Source organism: Chrysemys picta, chromosome 7 (assembly GCF_011386835.1).
Source record: "Chrysemys picta bellii isolate R12L10 chromosome 7, ASM1138683v2, whole genome shotgun sequence".
NCBI classification, from domain to species: domain Eukaryota; kingdom Metazoa; phylum Chordata; order Testudines; family Emydidae; genus Chrysemys; species Chrysemys picta.
In genome coordinates this window covers 99,584,165-99,606,772 of record NC_088797.1, presented here as the reverse complement: position 1 = coordinate 99,606,772, position 22,608 = coordinate 99,584,165, and the positions used below count along the sequence as shown (strand labels likewise).

The following is a 22,608-nucleotide window of genomic DNA, read 5'->3' as shown; positions in this document are numbered from 1 at the left end:
GTATTGAAACTCATATAAGAAATGACAAAGATGATACGTAGGATTATTACTGCTGTCGATATTGAAATTGATGAATGCAAGAATACCCATTTTCAGACTAATTTTTACTGTTCACATCCCTCCACCTTAGACAATTATGCACTTCTCTTAGGAACAGGCTGTTCATTATGTACTTATTTGTTTATCTGAAATACAAAGCTTGGACTGGAATAATTGGTTCAGTCAGCCAAGTCTTGTAAATATCTTATTTGATTATCTGCACAACAAAAATGTTATTTCCTTCCTGTGAGTGGAATTGAAATCTCATCCAGCATTTCTCTTTGTAGATATTTGAGAAGAGGTTAAATTGGTCAGGAGAAAATAAACATTCCTGACTTGCACTTTCATTGATTCGATTCGATCTGAAAGTAAGACATCAAAACTCCTTTCTGTTTTTGCATCTTTGGACAAGTCATATGGATTACTGCCATTACATTGCTGGGGATGAAGTAATGCTTCACAATTCAAAATAATTATTGTTTATTAGATTAAAATGAAAAGATAAAACCAAAACCTTTAGTTAAAAATATTTAATTATGTGAAAGATAAGCATTGAAAGATTCCAAGATATTTCTGTTAATGTATTTATATCCTGAGATGAAGTGCCCACCTCTAGATAAAAAGCGTAGTCCAAGTCTCTGCAGACTAAGGCTTGGTCTACACTACCCCCCTAATTCGAACTAAGGTACGCAACTTCAGCTACGTGAATAACGTAGCTGAAGTTCGAAGTACCTTAGTTCGAATTAGTTCGAACTTACCTTGGTCCACACTCGGCAGGCAGGCTCCCCCGTCGACTCCGCGGTACTCCTCTCGCCGAGCTGGAGTACCGCAGTCAACGGCGAGCACTTCCGGGTTCGACTTATCGCGTCCAGACTAGACGCGATAAGTCGAACCCAGAAGTTCGATTTCCAGCCGTCGAACTAGCGGGTAAGTGTAGCCAAGGCCTTAGACTGTCTACGAACATGCCATGTTAAGGTGGTTTCTGTTGTATGGGTGTACTAGGAATACTACTGAGATGGCAGCGCACTGCAAGTCTCTCTAGCACCTCTGCCCACAGAGGAGGCTCAAGAGAATGCGGACCACAGAAACAAATGCAAAGCTGTCCCGCTAATAGAGGTACTGTCGGTAAAACTGAAATTAGCGTTATTTTCCATTACCAGTTATATAAACTAGTTGTTGTTGTTTTTTTTGTCGAGAGACAAATGACTGATTCTGCCTTGGTATAAATTAGGCGTGACTCAATGAAGTTACACCATTGTGAATCTGGAATAAGGAAATCAGTACCAAGGCCAGAGATTCTAATGAATAACTTATTCTAATAAATAACTTCCTAACCAACTTCACTCTACCAGCACTCATTTCATCCAACACCTGTTTCAGCCGCCCACCTCAAGCTGCAAATGCCTGCAGTTCTGACTTGCTAAAGAACACCACTCCCCATATTGGTTGATGCAGATGGCCTTATAGGAGTCCTGGAAATTGGCTTTGGTGGGGAATGTTTGCAGATATGTACTGGAATATTAAGTTTGAACATAACAGGTTGATTTTCCTGTCTTGCTATTTTAATTTTCTTTTCTCATTTCAAGACAGCAATCTGTGGGGCCTGTTTTTGAGCTGCTAGATTCAATAAACCGCATAGAAAAATGTTTCCTTTGACTGACATTGTCCATAGTCTTCTAAAATGCCCGGAGAGAGTATCTGTTAGCTGTTTTTAGCAATGTTACTCTTTAACTGCATTTGTAATCTCAGGAATCAAACCCAGTCTCAGAGTAAACTCAATGTCTGCCTAGGCTACCACTTGATTTTCCTCTATTCTTTGTTTCTTTTATGGTCTTATGCTGAAGCTAAATATAGGACTGAGTACATATTGACAGCACTGTTAAATATCAGTAACCCACTTCTGTTATTTCTCCTTCTCCACCATCCTTTTCTCCCTCAATCCCCTTTACCAATAAGGATTGGCATCTGTCTGGACTTGGGGAGTTGAAGTTCCAGGTTATAGCTTACACCTCCTCTTGTTTTCCATCTCTCCTCTACCTTGAATTCCACTTCTTCTGGTTTTATATTTAAGCACTGTGCACTGTCATTTGTGAAGATCAAAGCACTATATAGCAATCCATTTCTTCCCCCTCCCCTCCATGTAGTGTTCTTGTCAGTTCAGTTTAGTGTAACCTTAAAGATGGGTTTGATTTCAGTTTATGCTTCATTTCACATTACCTGTCACTAATAAAAATGTGTCCACAGTGATCCAGGGCTAAATGCTTTTTTTGTGCTACTTCCTTCCTTAGTCTTTTAGATTTCATTTATTTTTCTAACTTTATCCTCTGGCAAGTGCTCCAAGTAGAGAAAAGTAATATCAAATTGCAAGCAATAATATGCACTCATCAGAAGATTTAGTGTGGATAAAATGTATGTTGTGCTGAAGGGTTAGGCGTTGATAGCCTTCAGTCACAGATTACAATTGCTCACAAGCAGCATCTGCTCCTATATCTCTGGTGTTTACAATGCTAAATTTTTTTATATTGATTTCAACCTGTCTTCTTTTTTTAGTTGTGTATTTTAAGTTCTGTGATACTACTGGTCCTATGTCAGACTCCAAAACAGGAGCACCTCAATTACTACTCTAAACATGAGATGAAAAGGGGTACCTATAATGTCCTAAATCATGGCATTATTTTACTAGAACACTGAGTGAGGAGTTGGAGATATAGTATTAATATGTGGGGACTTGAACACATACTGTTACTACTTCCATTAATAATTTTGGGAGCTACTATCAAATTCTCCATCCTAAGAATTGCTCCTTGACTTTTTTGTTATGGTTTCCTTTATGAAAATAAGTTATTTTATTCCCTGTGATTAGATTGCATTTAAAAAAATGGTAATAGACCGTTGATTTCTCCTGTCGTTATTTCAATGTTTTCCAACCCTTTGCTCCAGCCCCCTGTGCTGATATTACATTTGAGCAAAATCAACTGGGTTTTATATTCTGGAGGTGGGATTTTGTCCAGTTTGTTTTTCTTTTTCCAAAATTGACGAATCCCCTGCAAACAGATTTGGGATGTTGCTGCATTATATGTTTATGTACTGGTAATTAAAACCATCCATTTCCTATTGTAAGTGTATTCAGTGATCAACAGGGTTTGAAGAGTGCTGGACTGCTACCTCAAACAGCTAACCAGACATTCATCTTACTGCAACTTCACTAGAGAATATAAAAATGATATGCTGGAAACAATCATTGTTTTCCCCTCTCCTTCATTAGCTCAGCTGTGGCAAGGGGCAGGTTTAGCTGCCTTCTCTTTACAGTGGAACCTCAGAGTTACGAACACCAGAGTTACGAACTGACCAGTCAACCACACACCTCATTTGGAACTGGAAGTACGCAATCAGGAAGCAGCGGAGACACACACAGAAAAGCAAATATAGTACAGTACTGTGTTAAACGTAAACTTAAAAAAAAAGGGAATACAGAATTTTTATTCTGCAGAGTAGTTTCAAAGCTGTATTAAGTCAATGTTCAGTTGTAAACTTTTGAAACAACAAACATAACATTTTGTTCAGAATCAGAGGGGTAGCCGTGTTAGTCTGGATCTGTAAAAAGCAACAAAGAGTCCTGTGGCACCTTAAAGACTAACAGATGTATTGGATCATAAGCTTTTGTGGGTGAATGCCCACTTCATCAGATGCATGTGACGAAGTGGGCATTCACCCACGAAAGCTTATGCTCCAATACATCTATTAGTCTTTGAGGTGCCACAGGACTCTTTGTTGCATTTTCTTCAGAGTTACAAGCAACCTCCATTCCTGAGGTGTTCATAACTCTGAGGTTCTACTGTTTTTGCAAATTGTTTAAGACATGAGAAGTTTGGTAGAAATCCCATTATTGGATTACAAGTGAAACACATCAGATTTAGTGAAAAAAATCCCATTTTAGAATTTCCACTACAGGAACTAACAAGTTTTAGATTGTTTTGTTTTGTTTTTTTAACCTGTAGCTGTTGCCTGGTGATGCTTCAGGTGAACATGGATTGCAAATTCCTCCCTCACTGGGTGAGCTTGGCTACACTAGCCATGCTTTCTAATGTAATCAACACACAATGATTCAAACCTAGACTTACAAAATAGTAAAATAAGATGATTTTAAAATTAATTTGTTCACACAAACTCTGCTATGAATAATATACAATTCTCTTACGTTTTCCATATGCAATAAGTAGCCAATCATATGCTTTGTTTTAAAGACTCTTAGATTGAGGAGAGTGGTAAAATACATTAGAATAAAAGAAATGTCTCTATCAAAGAGTGTAGTAACTTTCTTGTGTCACGTTCTGCATCATGACATCTTTGCCAAATGGTAGTTAGTCCTGCAGAAAGCCAACTCTTAGACCATTAAAAATGCAGTGCAAAGAAAGCAATTACATAGCTATATATACCACATTATCAATTATTCTTTCTAGGCTAAACAAGAGCTCTGAAGAGAATACATTTGTACAGTGCTATGTATAGAAATCAGTGACTTTTTATTTGATGGTAGCATATAAGAAGTTAGAGTGCTTTTAAATACCCATCAGTGATCAGAATACCCATCACCCTCAAGATGTTGTCCCAGGATATGTAAATGCCTCTCAACTACTACTTTGCCAGGACTATTTAAGGCTCATCTTCTTGACCATATCTTAATTAGTTATGCAACTCTTGGGAAGAAAGTCTTTTTCTAGTTTTGAATTCAATTTACCACCTTTGAATAGGAAGCAGATGTTAAGAATTTTCCCCTGGGATCCAACAGGGAAAGCACAGCAAAAATTAGATTCATGACCACTTTATTTTAAAAGACATTTATGTGTCAATAAAGAATCTAAACCCCTAAGTTTTACAATTTGATGATGGCATTTGGACACGTTTTGCTGACCTGGCCTTTATGTCTAATATAAAAGTTATTTTGCAAGCTTATTTGTGTATGATTTTTATAGTTATCTGCATCTTAATCTTTTTATATTTTTATATTTTTGTTTTACATAGGGCTTCATAATCATGTATATTATATTAATTATAAAGACAATCAAGCCACATGCCCTTCTTGTGTAACTTATACAAAAGCATTCCTATGCATCATGAGTCAGACCCTCAATCAAAATGTGCTGAGTGATATACAAATCCAAAAAGAGGCAAAGAATGACTAGAAAAGCTTTTCATTGTAAATGAGCATGTTAGTTCACTTCATGAACACAAAGCTCAGAAATGTTTCAAAAGAGCCAAATTTGAAACTTTCATGTCTGCAATTTAGAACAAACTACTGTGAATCGCAGCCCTCATTATGCATTTCACGTTTTCCACAAGGTACTTTCAGAAACAGGTTTTGGATATAGACTGAGGAATTTTTATATACTTTTGACCAGAATATGGGAACTGTGTAGGATTATCCCAAAGTTAGTTCTGGATCTAGATTCTCCACTGATTTGAATTTTGTATAGTCTTTTACATTCATACAAAGTAGATGCTAAACCCTACTTTTGGTGCAAATAGAACATACCTCTCAGGCTGTCTATACTATGAGCTAGGGATGTAATTCCCCTTCTCATGTACGCATATTTGTACTAGCTCTGGTCAAGCTAGTGCAAGTATAAATAGTATTGTAGTTGTGGTAGCAATGGAAGTGGCAGCAGAGACATAGCTGAGCTGTGCTGGGTAAAAACTTGCCTGAAACTGGCATCTTTAGCTCATCAGGTAGATGTAGCCTCAAATAAACTTTTTTAAGGGACATCTCTTATTTTAGTCCCAAATGCACATTGGTTTCACACAAAATGTGTGTCCTTAGCACTTTTATTGTAGAAAAGTATTTACAGTAGAAATACAGAATCATGGAACAGGTTATGGAAATCATTATTGATGCTACAGAAATGAGTCCTGCACCCTTTTAAGTTTCCCGCATGAATAATGTCTTCGTGTCTCTTGTTTGGGATCTTTGTCATACATTGTATCCTGCATTTAGAAGGTATCAACTATAGAATTCTGCTTTAGTAGCGGCACAGGTGCCCATCACCCATCTTGCACTGGTGTAAATGACAATGCAACATTATTTACATGGTATTTGAGAAATTAACCACTTCCACCTGCAAGTAAGAACCAGGAGCAGATAAGCTCTAGTTGCAGACTGTGGGAGAAGATCTCACAAAAAGAAAGAGGGATTTTTTTAAAAAAAGTACTCTTTGTACTTTAATACAGTTCACAGTAAAGCGTTGGATTTTCTTTTCACTACTTACAAAGGGTCAAATCCTACCTCTTCCTCCATGTCCCATTGTGATAGATCTATGGCACATAAAGAGGGGGAAGTCCACAGACACACACTTATATATGCTCAGTCTGTGCCACTGTACAGGCAGGATGAGGCCAATACAGAGGCATGCTGTTTATTTGGGTTTTGTGGCGGGTGGTAGATGAGTTAGGCAAATGCATTTTTTCATCAAAAAAGCAAGACGTAAAACCAAAAGACCCAGAACCTATTTTTTTAACTATGCAAATAGTCAGACACCACTCGGATGGCTGTGAATTAAAGTATTTTTCTTTTTATACACCAAGCATTATTATTTTGAAATAGATGAACTTGTTTCTTTTAATATCAAACCCACCTAGAGACCAAGGGTTCATAAGTTCAACTTGAATTGGAATGTTGTAGTATTTCTGATGTGCTCGGGGAGACGATGAAATAAGGAGCAAGAGAAAGAAAATGAAAGGATGAAAAATTGAACAGATCAGCAGATTCAAAGCCGAATACAGTGAATGAAATCCTGGCCATGTTAAAACTCCTTTTGATTTTTGGTAAGGGCAGGGTTTTACCCAGAATCAGTGGGAAAAGGAGCAGAGAGGAGACCTGAGGAAAAAATCTAATGGAAATCACAGATAAAGTATATATGTGCTATTAAAAATAGCCCACTTATGCTAGCCTAAGTCATTTTTTGTTTGTTTTTGTAGGTTGGCATGGGGGTGGCGGTGATTTATTATTAGTCATAGGAGTTCATCTCACTTTTTACTGGCAGGCCTGGGGGAATACCTGGTAGTGTGACTCCAATGGAGACATGCTGCCAGGAACCCAGGGCAATGGAGGGTGCTACAGGCTAGAGCCAATGCAGAGTAACAGATCTTCTCTTTGGATGATTCTCACCTTCCTTCTAACTTGAATCACCCCATGGGTTTACATTATAGGGACAGAAAGGTTCCCAAACTTATCTGGGAAGCCTGTGAAATGAAGCCCTCAAGGGCAGGGATGGTCCGTTTTCTATTCCTGCAAAGATTTATGCTTGTGCTTAACTTTACACATATTGATCTTGACTGAATTCAGTGGGACTAGTCACATTGGATAAAGCTAATCACATGCATAAGTCACTGCAGGAATAGGGCCTTAGTTTGTACACTTCCTAGCACAATGGGGTCCCAATCACAATTGGGCCAGTGGGGGTTACCACAATATAAATGTTTATCATTATTTATTTATTTATTCATAATAAATGAAATATTTTTGCAATTGTATTACAGCATCTTCAATGTTTGCTGATCTCCAGTTTCACAAGGCTTGCCCTTTTTTGTTTTCAACTGTGAAAATACAGACATGTACAAAGCACAAACATAACAAAGTAGAATACAAAATGGAAGCCTTGTCTTGGGGGCCTGTTGTCATCTCAGCTGTAATAAAGCTTTGTCCTCACTATCAGAATTACCCATTGTTGACAATGGATGTCACCAGCAGGTGCGGTTGAATCAGTGCTGAACATGATTTAACAGCAAGCGTAACCAAGAGGACATGATGTGAAGTACCGTTTCAGAAACCATGGTTACGACTTGAGCTAAGTAGATTAAGACCCTGACTAGAAAGTCAACGTCTAACCCACTAGACCTGTGATTTACAAAATTCTGCATCTGAGGCCCTCTTACAATGGCCCCTTGTCAAACACTTTTATTAATGTCAATCAACCCCTACTCCATCTCACTCCCTTGGCTGTTCCACCCCCACTAGTGCTGATGTAATGGCCTGGCTGTGGCTGTGCCTTTCTTCAGGGTTTGTTTTTCCTTCTGCAAAGTGATTTGAGTAATATTGGCCAGAGTAACTTGTAGCTTTTGTCCCTGATGTCCAGGCACAAGAGGGTGCATGTGGAAGCAGAGCAGGGATGCTGGAACAATTTGTATAGTGGGTGTCCTGAGAGCCATTGAACCAACTATCAGGGGGTAGCCGTGTTAGTCTGTATCCACAAAAACAACGGGGAGTCCGGTGGCACCTTAAAGACTAACAGATTTATTTGGGCATAAGCTTTCATGGGTAAAAAACCCACTTCTTCAGATGCATCTGGGTTTTTTACCCATGAAAGCTTATGCCTGATTGAACCAACTGTAAACCCTGTATATAATGGAAACCACTTCAGGTCAGGGGGTGTGGCAGCACCCCTACTTCCAGAACCTATGTGCAGAAGTGAACTTCAGCTGCTAACATAATACTGTTGCTCGACTCTGGATCCTGTAGAAGTCTTGTGGAGGACAAAGTCTAAGGTAGGAGGGGGTGGAGACTGGACTGGACTTGCCAAGGGAAGGAGTGGCTGGACTGGAACCTGGGTGAATGCACTTTGTCCCTCATTTTGGCCATGTGGAGCTTGGTGAGTTCACTGGAATAGGGTGTTAGAGAGGAGAGGCAACTCTCTCATAACTTTTAGCCCAGTGGTCAGGGTACTCACTGGGATGTCTGAGACCCATGGTTCAAGTCCCCCATCCACCTGAGGAGAGATGGGATTTCAACAGGGATCTGCCACCTCTCAGATGAGTGCTCAAACCATTGGGCTATAGATATTCTGATGTAAGTGTCCCTCAGTCTCTCCTTTTGAACCTGTTGCACTCAGGATAAATAATGAAAGTGTCAATGGAGTGGGGGGACCAGATATTGGTTCTCCTGCTGCCTGAGTGAGCTCTAACCACTGAGCTAGAGTTATTCTTGTAAAAGAAGCAAAGAGTCCTGTGGCACCTTATAGACTAACAGACGTACTGGAGCATGAGCGTTCGTGGGTGAATACCCACTTCTTCATATGCAGCTCTCTCGCTGTCTCCCTTTGTCCAAAGTGACACCTTAGTTATTTATCCAGAGTGCATCAGCTTCTACTGGAGAGACTGAGGGACCCGCCCCCCATCCTATGGCTCAGTGACTAGAGCAATCATTTTAGAGGTTGCAGACCCCCATTCAATTCCCTTCTTCCCCTCAGGTAAAGGGGGATTTAAACCAGAGGTGTCCCACATCCCAGGTGAGTACCCAACCACTGGGCTAAAAGTTATGAGGGAGCTCCTCCTCCTCCTCCTCCTTGTTCTTCCCCTTCCCCCCTCCCAGTTCTTGCTAAATCAGCATAGGCGCCTAACTCGAGAAGAAGGTTCACAGCTCAGAATCACCAACCGAGCTAGGTTCCTCCCTGCAGTTTGGACTTAGGCATCTATTTCCATGAGTGGGGTAGAGCTTAGCACACATCCCTCTGGTTAACATCACCCACTGGCTAGCTTAGGCAGCTCAATGACTAGCCTAGTGGCTTTTGTGAATCGTATTCAAAGGCAAATGTCTTTCTCCAGTCATTTTCTAGGAGAATAGGTGCCTAACTCAGGCTTTGTGAATCACAGTGAGTTTTCTAGGCAACTAAAAGTTAGGCACTGTGATGCTCAGCATCACAATGACTAACTCCTTTTGTCCATCCAGGCCTTAGTTAGTAAGCTCTTCAAGGCAGGGAATGTGTCTTTAATGTTCTGTAAAGCAAAATGGAAATATATAGTGCAATATAAATATTTTATAATAATCAGTATGATTAATGTATGTTTTCCAGATATTTTGAGGTTACAGATCTATGTTTGTGATCAATAATTTATTTATCCAAAAATTCTGGTCAGAAGAGTGGTTGTTTACATTATTGTTTGTTCTCTCTCTCTCTCTCCTGCGCGCGCGAGCGCACACACACACACACTCTCTCTCTCTCTCTCTCTCTCTCTCTCTTACCTGAAAACAAGTTGGGGATGGAGAAAAAATAGCTCTTTCTTTCACATGCAGTGTGAATATACCATATATTTGATGTCTTTCTGTGAAAGAGCTTTTCCTTTTATTTTGCTCCTTTGTTAATCAGAACAAAACTTTGATGCTGTTTAAATGCAATTATCATACAAACCATCAACAGCAAGAAGATTTAAAGCTAAAGTTGTGCTTAACTTCTGGTGTTTTACCTGTTTTGTTTCATAATTGCATGTCACAGTGTCGCACTTTTCCAGGGGAGTGCAAGCCTGAATTGTGCATTGTCTAATTTTGTTATGATTTCCCCTCTCCCCCCCATTAAGTAAACATTATTTATATGTGTTCTTAATCTCTAAATTTCTTTCATTTTTTAAAAAGGTAGCTAAAAAAGGAAATTTGTATTTAGTAGGAGTGTTTTCCCTGAATAGATAATGAAATACAGCCTGCTTGGAGGAAAGGATGTATAATGTTTTAAAACATAATCAGATGATGATAAATATTAGTGTATAATATATTAGACCATTGAGAACAGTGCTGTCTTTTCTGCCTGGCTTGCCCTAAATTATTTATTTGGTTATGCAAGCCCTACTCCTCAGTTCAGTGGCTAATTTGAAGATTTGTTGAAACACAAAGGATTCATAATACCTAACTTTATAGTTCCATTGCTTCAAGAACCTCAGGACTTGAAATGCAGTTGTAAACATTGGGGTTGCTATATTTTATTTCATTTATTATGTGACTGAATTGCAAAAAATAATGCTAAATGGAAAAGCTTAATATGTCTGGGGGCACAATATATCAAGAATTTCTTGTAGCTTCACCACATTAAATAATCTTGGATAGATGTTGGGTCAAGAATTTCACTGGCCCTCAGATATAGTTTGAACAGGGAGATTTCTGTTTGCCTTTAATTTCTGACAAAAGTCACTGCTGATATTTGAAGAACAAAGTCATATGAAAGGGATAAACCTGTATTGATCTTAAATATTTTCAGTTTAGTAATTTTATTTATTTGTCCTTAAGCCATGGTTTTACCTCGGGGTAAGACTGAATTTGTTGACTTAAATCTTTTTTAGAAATGGTCTGCACAAATTCAAACTGATGCTGTATGTGGGAGACAGCTGGTTGTCATGGTAACTGTAGTGCAGTTTTTAATTCCACTTGGTGAGTAATGCTAACACAATGATGCTGAATAGACCATGGCTTAGCAAGTAAAAGTATCTTGCATTTTCCATGTCAAGGTACAAAAGAAAAAAGAAAAAAAAACAGATTCCCCAGAGCACATCGTTTTGGTTTATTGTTAATGAACATTTTCATTGAAAATCTAACCAGTTAAAGAGTACCCAAGCTAATCCAGAAAATGGGTGTTGAATAAGGTTCTTTCAAGAGCCATGGTTGTAAAATACAGAGATGAGATGTAAGATATTTATAATCTAATTTGTCTTGTGTTGTTTTGAATATGTTTGTCAATTTATTTTTAGTGTGTACTATAGAAAGAATGTAGTAGCATCATCATTTTGAGTAGCAGAAGAGCATAAAGAGCTCAATCAATTTTTATTGTGTTCAATTTTTGTTTTTACATCTGGAGGGGAAGGAGACCTCAATCTATGATATTTCATTTCATCAAAATTAAACCATTTATTTAATGCAAACTGTAGGAAAGGCATTGTCTTCATTTGCTTTGCAGATGTTATGTTTCATGGAAGTGCAACACCACACTTCAATCGTTTTTCAACCAAAATTGACTGGTTTCCTTGCGATCCTAGTCAAGTCTAGTTTCATCTAACCACAACAATCATCATCACAGATATTTTTTTCCCCTGCTAGGTTATACTATAGACTTGCAGAGCCAGAAAAGAAGAAAGTAATAGGAGGTTAATCATTAGTTTACTCTGTGCCCTTGTCAGGAGCATTTTGTGATCATCTTAGGTGTGTAGTTTCCAAGACCAGTTGCTGAGGTAGGCAATTTAGGACTCTGCCAAACTTTTTCAAATCTACTGTCTTTCAGCTAATAATGCAAGTTGTTAATTTTGTACGCAGCGCTAGCCCTTCAGTTGGCATCAGAGACCCAATTTTTTCTTTATTGATTCCCTGCCCCCGCCCCCAGCATGCTTTCTCAGCTTCTGGCTCTTAAATAATTGATTTTTTCACTCAGGTCCTCATACCAACATCTTGTAATAGTAGTGGGAATGCAAAAATGCATGCACCAAACTTACCAAAGCACTCCCATTCTTTTAGGACACTAATGTTTAAAGTAAAGTTAGAGATGCCAGAAGAGGAAGTAACACATAGGGTAAATGTGAACATATTACGGTTTTGTGATAGAAAATGAATAGAAAAAGGTATATCAATTTAATGGGAGACTGGAAGTGATTCAGTAAGGATGACAAAATGCTGCCTTTTTTTAAAAAAATTAAAGATTAGTCAGATTTAGCAGTGGAAGCCCCTGAGTAAATCTGAATTATACACAATGTTGATGTGTCTGACTGGTAAAATGAAGCCCTTTAGTCTAAAGGCCTTTGGTACAAATTTTGAACACATTAAATATACTTTTGCCAGAAAATTTGACCTTTACTGAAAGGAATTAGAAAATCAGTAGAGCAAGATGGAAGGACCAAAAATGTTTAAGTTATAGCAAATGCTTATATATAATAATGTAAAACAATTCTTTTTTTTCTGATTAAATTGCAAATTTGCTCCTCATATACAAGAATCAAAAATAAGTCCTGCATGGTGTATAAACTGCTTTTTTTTATTAATGCTTTCTCTGAAGGATAAAGGCCCTGCAGCATTAGTATGTGAAAACTTATATTAATTCATAAGCAAGGGAAAAAACTAGAAGACAAACACTTTCCATCCACTTCTGGAATACTGTAATGACTTAACCTTATATTATTACTCGCAAGTCAATCTACCAACCACAAGAATGAAGAGGAAGATTACACAATATTCTTCTTCTTCCCTTTTTACAGATCTAGAAAATGGAGAAGAGAGGTTGGGATTCACACAAGGCCATACAGCAAGTCTGTGGCAAAAGCTGCTGTTTCACAATCTTCTTTCTCATACTGTCCCTCACATATCTAGCTACCCTCTCCTCACTTTAAGCTATCAGTTTTCACATGATGAGTATTTGTGGTGAAAATTGATGTCTGTGATTATTTTTAAATTTGACCCAGGATGAAATGTCACCAGCTTTTAATGGTATTTGAACAAAATGGTGAATGTTCAAGATTTTGTTTCAGTTGGAAATTTACCATTTTTCACAATCAACTTTTGCAAAATACACAGCCAGCAAAGTGGCATTTTAAACTATCCTTTTATTTTTGCAAAAATAATGGGGCAAAATTTTCAGTAGCACTGATGTGATTTAGAAACCTAATCCCATTTTCAAAAGTCAGTTAGGATCCTAAATCACTTAGGCACTTTTGGAAATTTTACCCCAGATATCTTTTGTTTCCCCCCCAAAATACTGTCAATTGAAAGCACCTTGTAAAGTGGCAACACAGTGTGAGAAAAGCAACATTAAGACCTTGCATATGTTGCCTCAGGATGTTTGTCATTGCCTTTGTTGGTAGTGATAGCAAATGTTCTTTGATGTTTAGCAAAAAGAACAGGAGTACTTGAGGCACCTTAGAGACTAACAAATTTATTATTTGTTTATAATAACTAGTTATGCGACCCCCCGAGCATGCTCTAATAAATTTGTTAGTCTCTAAGGTGCCACAAGTACTCCTGTTCTTTTTGCGGATACAGACTAACACGGCTGCTACTCTGAAACTTGTTTGATGTTTAGATACCTCTGTGATTAGAGCCTGAGCTAGGTTGATTCAGGGTGAGGAGTGGTTTTCATTTTGTCAATCATCTCCATCAATGCTTGTGCATCCAGCCTCGTTAACCTAGAGAGTTAACCTAGACTGATTAACAATTTATGATCAGATAATCTAGAACCTAAATGAACGAGTTTGAACTGTGATGGATTTTGTGGCTCGGAATGTCTTTCTATGAGCTTGAACTGTGAGGGATTTTATGGCTTAGAATGTCTTTCTTCTTTGAATCAAGAGTCTGACACCATAGATTCTGACATACAGCACAGTCAGAATGTACTACCACATGGAGGGTTCACTCCTCACTGTTCACATGGTTCTGGCAGTAGTTTATTCATCCAAGCTTCCCTGTGATTCTAAATTTGGCAGACAAAGATAACTTCTTTACAAAGGACCTGAAACAACAATATCAACACAAGTGTCAATAAAGACTGATTCCAACAATGGGGACCCCCAACTATGTGTTTGTCTTGTAAGACAATACTAAGTGTCCTTTACATTGTTCAAAAGTTTATAAGGATCTGATCTGAGTTTATTAAAGAACAATGATCTTATCAGAACGGGCGCAAGACCGAATGGTGCCCCAGGTGAGGAGTGTCTTTTGGTGCCCTCCACCCCCATTTGTTAAACTTTTGAATACCTTATTTTATATTGCATTTGTAGCCTATTTCATGACTCTGATGCACGATTTACATGCCTTATTTATCCCTGTTATGTAAGACTGTAAATTTGCATGCTAGGATCTGTAAATCTGTGTTTATTCATTCCCTATATAAGCAAATAAAAAAATTGTTTCCTCTAAGCTTATAGAAACTTTTGAATTTTAAGGATAACTGAAATGTATTAACATCAAGAAATTGAACTGTGCACCAGGAAAATCTGCTAATTCCTTAGATATAGGACTCCATCATTTACACTTCGCTCTTCAATTTCTTCTGCACCGGGACTATCACTACTGCCTGAAGTCCATTCTATGTTGTTCTGTTTCTGATATTGTCCCATCAGATTTGCCCCTCGCTGCAAACTAGATAGCAATTGAGCTTTTCACTTCCTATACTGAGTTCCTGAAGGTTTCTTTGGGGGAATCTTGTATTTTCTACAGGGAAAACAGACAGTATTAGGGAGAGCACAAGTCTAGGTTCTGTAGTCTTAGAAAGTCATCAAACATTATGTGGTAAGCATGGCAAAAGAAGTAACAGTATTTATTTTATATTGTTGCATAGATAGGGGTTTGATAGATATCTCTAGCATCTCATTAAATATGTTCCTTATTAGTTGCTACTTTCACTCTTTAAGTCTTAAAACAGAAGTACACAATAAAACAAGGTTCACAATATCACAGCTGGGCTCTCACTACACTTCACTTTGTTCTTATAACTCACAGACTGACTGCTGATGCCTGGACCATTATACACACATGAGGGCATGGCTGACAACATTCTAGGAGGTTCAAGGACAATGTAGTTCTCAGAAAGTCTGGAAGGTTCTTTGAGATTCTACACAGGTCCAGAACCTTGTAGGAGGTTAGTGAAAAATGAAGCCACATACAGAATACCTGAAACATTTTACTTCAAACATTCTATTTTCCCTTCTGTCACTAACAACCAAAATAGCACCCTGAGCCCGGCGTCCTCCAAGCCCAGCACTCCAGGCTGTCGCCTGGGTCACCTGCCCCTAAATTCGTCCCTGGATCTTATGGACTGTGCAAAGCTAAGCATCCTCTTCTCTACCACATCACCCTCAAATCTTCAGAAAGCTAAAGTAAGGACAAGGCTCACATCATCCTTATATTTCCAACCTGGGCTCCGCAGTGCTGATAATTGGAACCTGTAGTCATAGTTTTGGAACCTCTGTATCACTTACCAATATAGCATCTCAAGTTCTCTTGTCCCAAGCCCAAAGCTAGGTCCTTCGCCCAGGCCTGTGTCATGGTTCGGGGGGGGGGGTCTTTTTCACATCCCTGAGCTATGTAAATTACGTCGTCTTAAGCGGTAGTATAGACAAGCCCTTAGGCTTTTTATGGTGAAATCCTGGCCCGCATGAATCAATTGTAAAACTCCTGTTGTTTTCAATAGGGTCAGAATTTCCTCCTCAGTGTTCACAGTAGATCCATCTGGCTCTTCAAGAATTTCATGAGAGTACTACAAAAAGACACATGTTGTGAAATAAAGGTGGTTTACAATATGGGCATCCAGCAAGAACAGAGTCTCTATCTTCCTCCATTACCAACATTTTGGAAAGCATGTTTTCTCTGAAAAATCAGATCTAGTTCTTGTCACTGTTAAAGTCCACTCATCAATCATATCATCATATAACCCACAGTCCAATAGTCTTCTCTTTTTGTTCACCCAAATGTGAAGACATTTCTTAAGGATTTGGTCTCCATCTACCTTCCAGTGTGAGAATCACCACCTTTGTGACATTTAAATTTCATTAACAAGCTAATGAAGCCTTTTGACTCCAGGGCAATTCTCTCTTTTACTTATTCCTTCAAGTTGCATTGAATTCCCATTCATGTTCCTTGATGAACTTTATATTAAAGTGTGAATACCGTTCTGTGAATTTTAGAATCTTATTTACTAATATGCTTAAAGAGCTGTAATATTCAGTCATTTAAATTATTACATCACTAAGGTCCTTTGTAACTTATAATATTGCAAAAGTTGCAGAGTCCGCGATATTAGGCTTCCACCGCAATTTTGACAGCGGGACCCCTGGCCTTTCCAGGGCTGAGAGCAGGATCCCCTGCTGTCAGCTCTGGTGGCCACTCTCAGCCATGGATCCCTGTTGTCAGCTCTGGGTGGCTGACAGCATGAGCCTCTGCTCTCAGCCCCAGGTGGCTGACAGAGGAAAATCACGGAAAAGTAATGATGGACTCTATTACTGCAAATAATAAGGTCCATTATTAATTTTCCTCAATTCTCCATGGCTTGTCCTCAACTTAGCTGCAATTTTTTGATAATCATCCTGCAGTTCAAGTAGGGCCTTATGTGTCACCCAATGGCTGAATCTGTTTGAATCCGATTCAGTAAGAAAATGTATCTAAATTGTGTAAGACTTCAGTAAAAGTTTGACTGGTGCCTTCTTATGTGTACTGTATACTACCCAAATGCAAATACAATTTGCAATATAGTCTCAGTCTTAAATATTTTTTTCTTGTACATATAAGCATCCTCTTTTAACTCAAATATTTTGATCCTAATGCTGTAAAATCTTTGGGTGGTGGGAGTAATAAGATGTCAAGGTTGATTAAAAAGTATTTCTTCCTGGTTTTACTGAGAATCTTCTGCGTCTGTGTCAGTAAGCTATGAACCTGAGTGGAAAATAAAAACTAAAAGCTTATGAGGCATGTGTATTGACAGGGTTTAACTAATTGTAAATGGAAATCAAATATGTTCATGTGCAAAAAAGAACATCTGTTAATATACTGGAGCTGGAATTCACATGACTCCTTGCTCAAAATTGGCAGTGCTCATCTATAATTCAACTCTGTGGATGATGAGTCACAGAGACTATTGGCTGGGTGGCTATTGGGTCTAATTGTGATTCTGATCTCCGATGTCCCATGATGCAAAACATGGAATGTGGCTGAATGAGCTATCCAGACAGCTCCACTGACTATATTTATTTACTTGTTTGTTTCTTTATTTTGATTTATAAAAAAAAATCCAAGAATTCAACAGATGCCCATCTTCTCCTCTGAGTGCCCTTGTAACAATTAACGTTACAGTCCCATCAATATCATAATAATAAATAGTCTCCTCATTCCACCATAAAATCTTCACTCCCAACAATGGATCATTTTATCCTCCAGCATGTGGGGGAACAAGGAACAGATGGAGGCACGCATCCTCTAGTGTCCTCAGGAGACATCTCATCTCTTGGATCTTAGCAGTAATGAGTGATTGCGTATCATAGCTCAAAGAGAGCTATCCACTTGGAATATACCATTTAATCCTGCTAAGTGTTGTATATATTCCTCTGGAGACTCTGCATCAAACTGTACCTACATTTTGCAGCAAGGTCCCTCTTTTCCACAGTGCTCTGGTGGGGCAGGTTCATTAAAGTTTGTATTTAAATTAAATATGAAAGTGAATAGCCCTGTGCTATTTATTTTTATATTAAAATTGACATAATATTTTAATATAATAATAATAATAGAGTTTTGTATTGTCAACACATAATTGATTCAGAGAAGTTTTTGGAGAGCTAGATGTTTTGGTGTCTAAGAGATGCCAGAGGTGATGGGGTTGCAGGATAAGCATATTAGCTTGTTGAAATTGATTTTGTACAACATGACATTTTTATTTAAAATCTTGCATTATATGGAATTAACAGGACACATCTTAGATGGATTAAAAACTGGCTCACTAACAGATCTCAATATGTAGTAGTTAATGAGTAGGTACCAATAAATGGGATCTTTTCTAGAGGGCTACTTCTGGGATTAATTCTTTTGTTCAGTGTTATTAAATGGTTTTATCAACAATGTAGATTATATGAAATCTTTGCTGGTAAAAATTCCATATGACACACAAATTGGTGGGGTAGTAAATAAGGAGGACAGGTTATAATATGAATCACCTGGTTAAATAGTCACAGTCCAACATTCCAACCAAATACAAGGTAATATATCTGAGAACAAAAAACTACACCTGCAGGAGGGGAGACTGTTTTGGAAAGCAGTGACTCAGAGAAGGATTATGGAGTCATTATAGATAATCACCTCAACATGAGCTCTGTGCTGTGCAAAAAGGGCTAATATGATGCTTGGATGTATAAAACGGGGAATATCAAGTAGATGCAGAGAAGTGGTCTTGCTTCTGCACACAGAATTGTTAATACCAGTACTAGAATATTTGTCCAGTTCTGATGTCCACACTTCAAGATGATGTAGAAATACTCATTTTACATTTCAAAAGTTTTCTTTGCAGTCGTCATGGTGGAAGAACTTTTCAAAAAATGAAAAATTCTGTAGTACAATTCTATGATGGGGGCGGGGGTGTTATAGAAAATATTGTCGTCACCGAGTACACGGAGTACATAGAACCCTACTTACATGTGCATCAGTCACACATGGAAGCCTGCAGACAGATCCAGTAGTATAAGCATAGCAGTTTGTGCTCTATCCATGGCTACCATGAACAAAGAACAAGTGACTGAGATGTGCTACGAGTACTGTTTCCATGCTATGTCCCAGTCTTAGCCTAAATGGGTAAAGCAAATCTATGACATTGGCAGAAGATTAGGGTTGTTGAAATTTGCTTGCTACCACATTTTCTGTGATTTAGCATCAGGAATATTTGGCTGAACATGGGCTAGTAGTTACGTAGGTCATTTGCATTGAATACTGATATTTTGTGAAATGGCCAGACTGTTACACACTTCAGAATGTTTGGAAGCTTGTGCTTCCTAGTGGAGGGGTGGATGGTCTCTTGATTCTTTGGTGCTTAGTAATGAGGTAAAAAATATAAAAAAGTTGTTTAACTCTGAGGGTTAAAACATGTCTATAGCTGTTCTAATTGTTATGCATTTAAGTTGAAATGTTCAGAATTGTGTGCCTAAAGTTAGACTCCTAAATCCATATTCAGGCACCATATTCAGGCCTGATTTTCAAAAGTACTGAGCGCCTGTATTTTCCATGGACTTCGGTGGATTCAGCACCTCTGAAAATGGTGATTCTAATACAGCATAGGGGTTGTTGTAGTCTAAGTATGGATCATTTGAATCCACCTGTATTTTTTTAAATAAAGTTCTTTGCTGTTCATACTGACTTTTCTGCTAACATGTTTGACTGCATAAAAAGGATGTGACTTGGTGTGTTTGAGGTAATATACCAAAGAGAAATGAGCCATTATTTGTTAGCAACTTCTCTAGAATCTCATGGAAGGAAAGCCAGTTTACATTACTACATAGTGTATTGTGCATATATATATATATATAATTATTATTATTATTTTATTTATTATTAAATTAAAGTACATTTGCACCAGCACTGAAACAAAAGAGATGTGGAATCTCATGTGGTTTCAGGGTTTTGGTTTTTTTTGCATAGCATTTCCTGTATTTATTTACTGTAGATTCCACACTTTCACTATACCCTATGGCATATCTGGCCAGAATGGGACTTCTTGGACTCTAGTCTTACATTTCTCAGTACGTAGGTGGATGTGCATGTGGATGTGTCTGTAGTGTACAACAATCCTGTCATATACAACAATTACATCTCTATCGTCTCAATAAATATTTATTCTTGGAGGTACCAAGTTTTTTCTCACTGTCCGACCAGTTGTAAGGTTAGGTCATTTTAGATTTCTCATTTAATTGACAAAAAATTAAGCTTTATTTTATTGTCAATCATTTCTGTACCATTCTGCACTTCTGTTCAAGCAACATTCTAAGTGGAGGATTTGACTATGACTAATTTTCTTGGCTATGACTCTGTAAAGTTTCCTCACTTGGGGGTCTTTCTATTTGTACAATTAGCTCTACTTTTCTTAGGTCCTGTCAAACTTTGTCATCAAGTTTATAACTAACTACATTCTATTCAAATTGTCATTTGCTTCAGTTTGACTTAAAGTTCATAGAATCATAGAATATCAGGGTTGCAAGGGACCTCAGGAGGTCATCTAGTCCAACCCCCTGCTCAAAGAAGGACCAATCCCCAACTAAATCATCCCAGCCAGGGCTTCGTCAAGCCTGACCTTAAAAACCTCTAAGGAAGGAGATTCCACCACCTCTCTAGATAACCCATTCCAGTGCTTCTCCACCCTCCTAGTGAAAAAGTTTTTCCGAATATCCAACCTAACCCTCCCACACTGCAACTTGAGACCATTACTCCTTGTTCTGTCATCTGCTGCCACTGAGAACAGTCTAGATCCATCCTCTTTGGAACCCCCATTCAGGTAGTTGAAATCAGCTATCAAATCCCCCCCTCATTCTTCTCTTCTGCAGACTAAACAATCCCAGTTCCCTCAGCCTCTCCTCGTAAGTCATGTGCTCCAGCCCCCTAATCATTTTTTTTGCCCTCCACTGGACTCTTTCCAACTTTTCCACATCCTTCTTGTAGTATGGGGCCCAAAACTGGACACAGTACTCCAGATGAGGCCGCACCAATGCCGAATAGAGGGGAATGATCACGTCCCTCGATCTGCTGGCAATGCCCCTACTTATACACCCAAAATGCTGTTAGCCTTCTTGGCTGTTGACTCGTATCCAGCTTCTTGTCCACTGTAACCCCTAGGTCCTTTTCTGTAGAACTGCTGCCTAGCCATTCGGTCCCTAGTCTGTAGCAGTGCATGAGATTCTTTCGTCCTAAGTGCAGGACTTTGCACTTGTCCTTGTTGAACCTCATCAGATTTCTTTTGGCCCAATCCTGTAATTTGTTTAGGTCCCTCTGTATCCTATCCCTACCCTCCAGCATATCTACCACTCCTCCCAGTTTAGTGTCATCTGCAAACTTGCTGAGGGTGCAGTCCACGCTATCCTCCAGATCATTAATGAAGATATTGAACAAAACCGGCCCCAGGACCGACGCTTGGGGCACTCCGTTTGATACAGCTGCCAACTAGACATGGAGCCATTGATCACTACCCATTGAACCTGACGATCTAGCCAGATTTCTATCCATCTTATAGTCCATTCGTCCAGCCCATACTTCTTTAACTTGCTGGCAAGAATACTGTGGGGGACTGTATCAAAAGCTTTGCTAAAGTTAAGGAATAACACATCCACTGCTTTTCCCTCATCCACAGAGCCAGTTATCTCATCATAGAAGGCAATTAGATTAGTCAGGCATGACTTGCTCTTGGTGAATCCATCCTGACTGTTCCTGATCACTTTCCTCTCCTCTAAATGCATCAGAATTGATTCCTTGAGGACCTGCTCCATGATTTTTCCAGGGAGTGAGGTGAGGCTGACTGGGCTGTAGTTCCCCAGATCCTCCTTCTTCCCTTTTTAATTGGCACATTGAAGAATATTACAAAGGCTCTCATTGTTTAATTATTTTTGCCCCAAATCAGCAACTCAACGTTTACTTCTGCCCACTCTAGAACCACAAGGATCAGGGATGTGATACCTCAGTCTGTCTCATGTGCTGAGACAATCCCAAAGGGAAGTTCTTTCAACAAATATCTGCCAACTCGGGGAATTGAAAGTGCAGAGTTTTGCACTTTTTGTATCAAATCAGTCTGCCTAAACCCTTGGCATGCATCCCAAACTGAAAATGCTCTTTTATTTTGAAGTCTTGATAGGACTTTTAGTGGAGCAGAAGTCTCATTTTAGGTCCTTGTTTTCATCTTTTGGATATTCTCTATTTGTTTATAAATCTTCTGTTTGATTTTATTGTGGGGACCATGCAACTAGCTCAGTCAGTTGGTTTCTGTATTTGTTCAGTAACACCTGATATTACCATCCAGCCAAGTTCAGTTTTTACTTGCTCTCTTACTGCTAAGGCAACTTTATGTGGTGCATGTATTTCTGGCGGCACACTTAGATCTGTATCAGTATGATGTATTATATCCTTAATGCATCCCAATACATTAGACAGTCATCAAATTTTTTAATGTTTGGAAGCACTGCACCTACTTTCTCTATTTCTTTGCCAGCTTCTCTTTCAGATTGTGGGATTGAAGTGGCTACATTTGTTTCATTTTTGCCAGAGATTGTTTTCTTCAGACCTCATATTCATGTGCAAATTTTTAAGTTAGTGAAATTAACAATTGG

General features: G+C 38.6%; 1 protein-coding gene across 5 annotated transcripts in view; it reads left to right on the top strand.

The window, feature by feature from the left end:
• ADGRA1 (adhesion G protein-coupled receptor A1) overlaps window positions 1-22,608 on the top strand; it is a 502,175-nt gene that overhangs the window by 393,470 nt on the left and 86,097 nt on the right. The window lies entirely within an intron of this gene.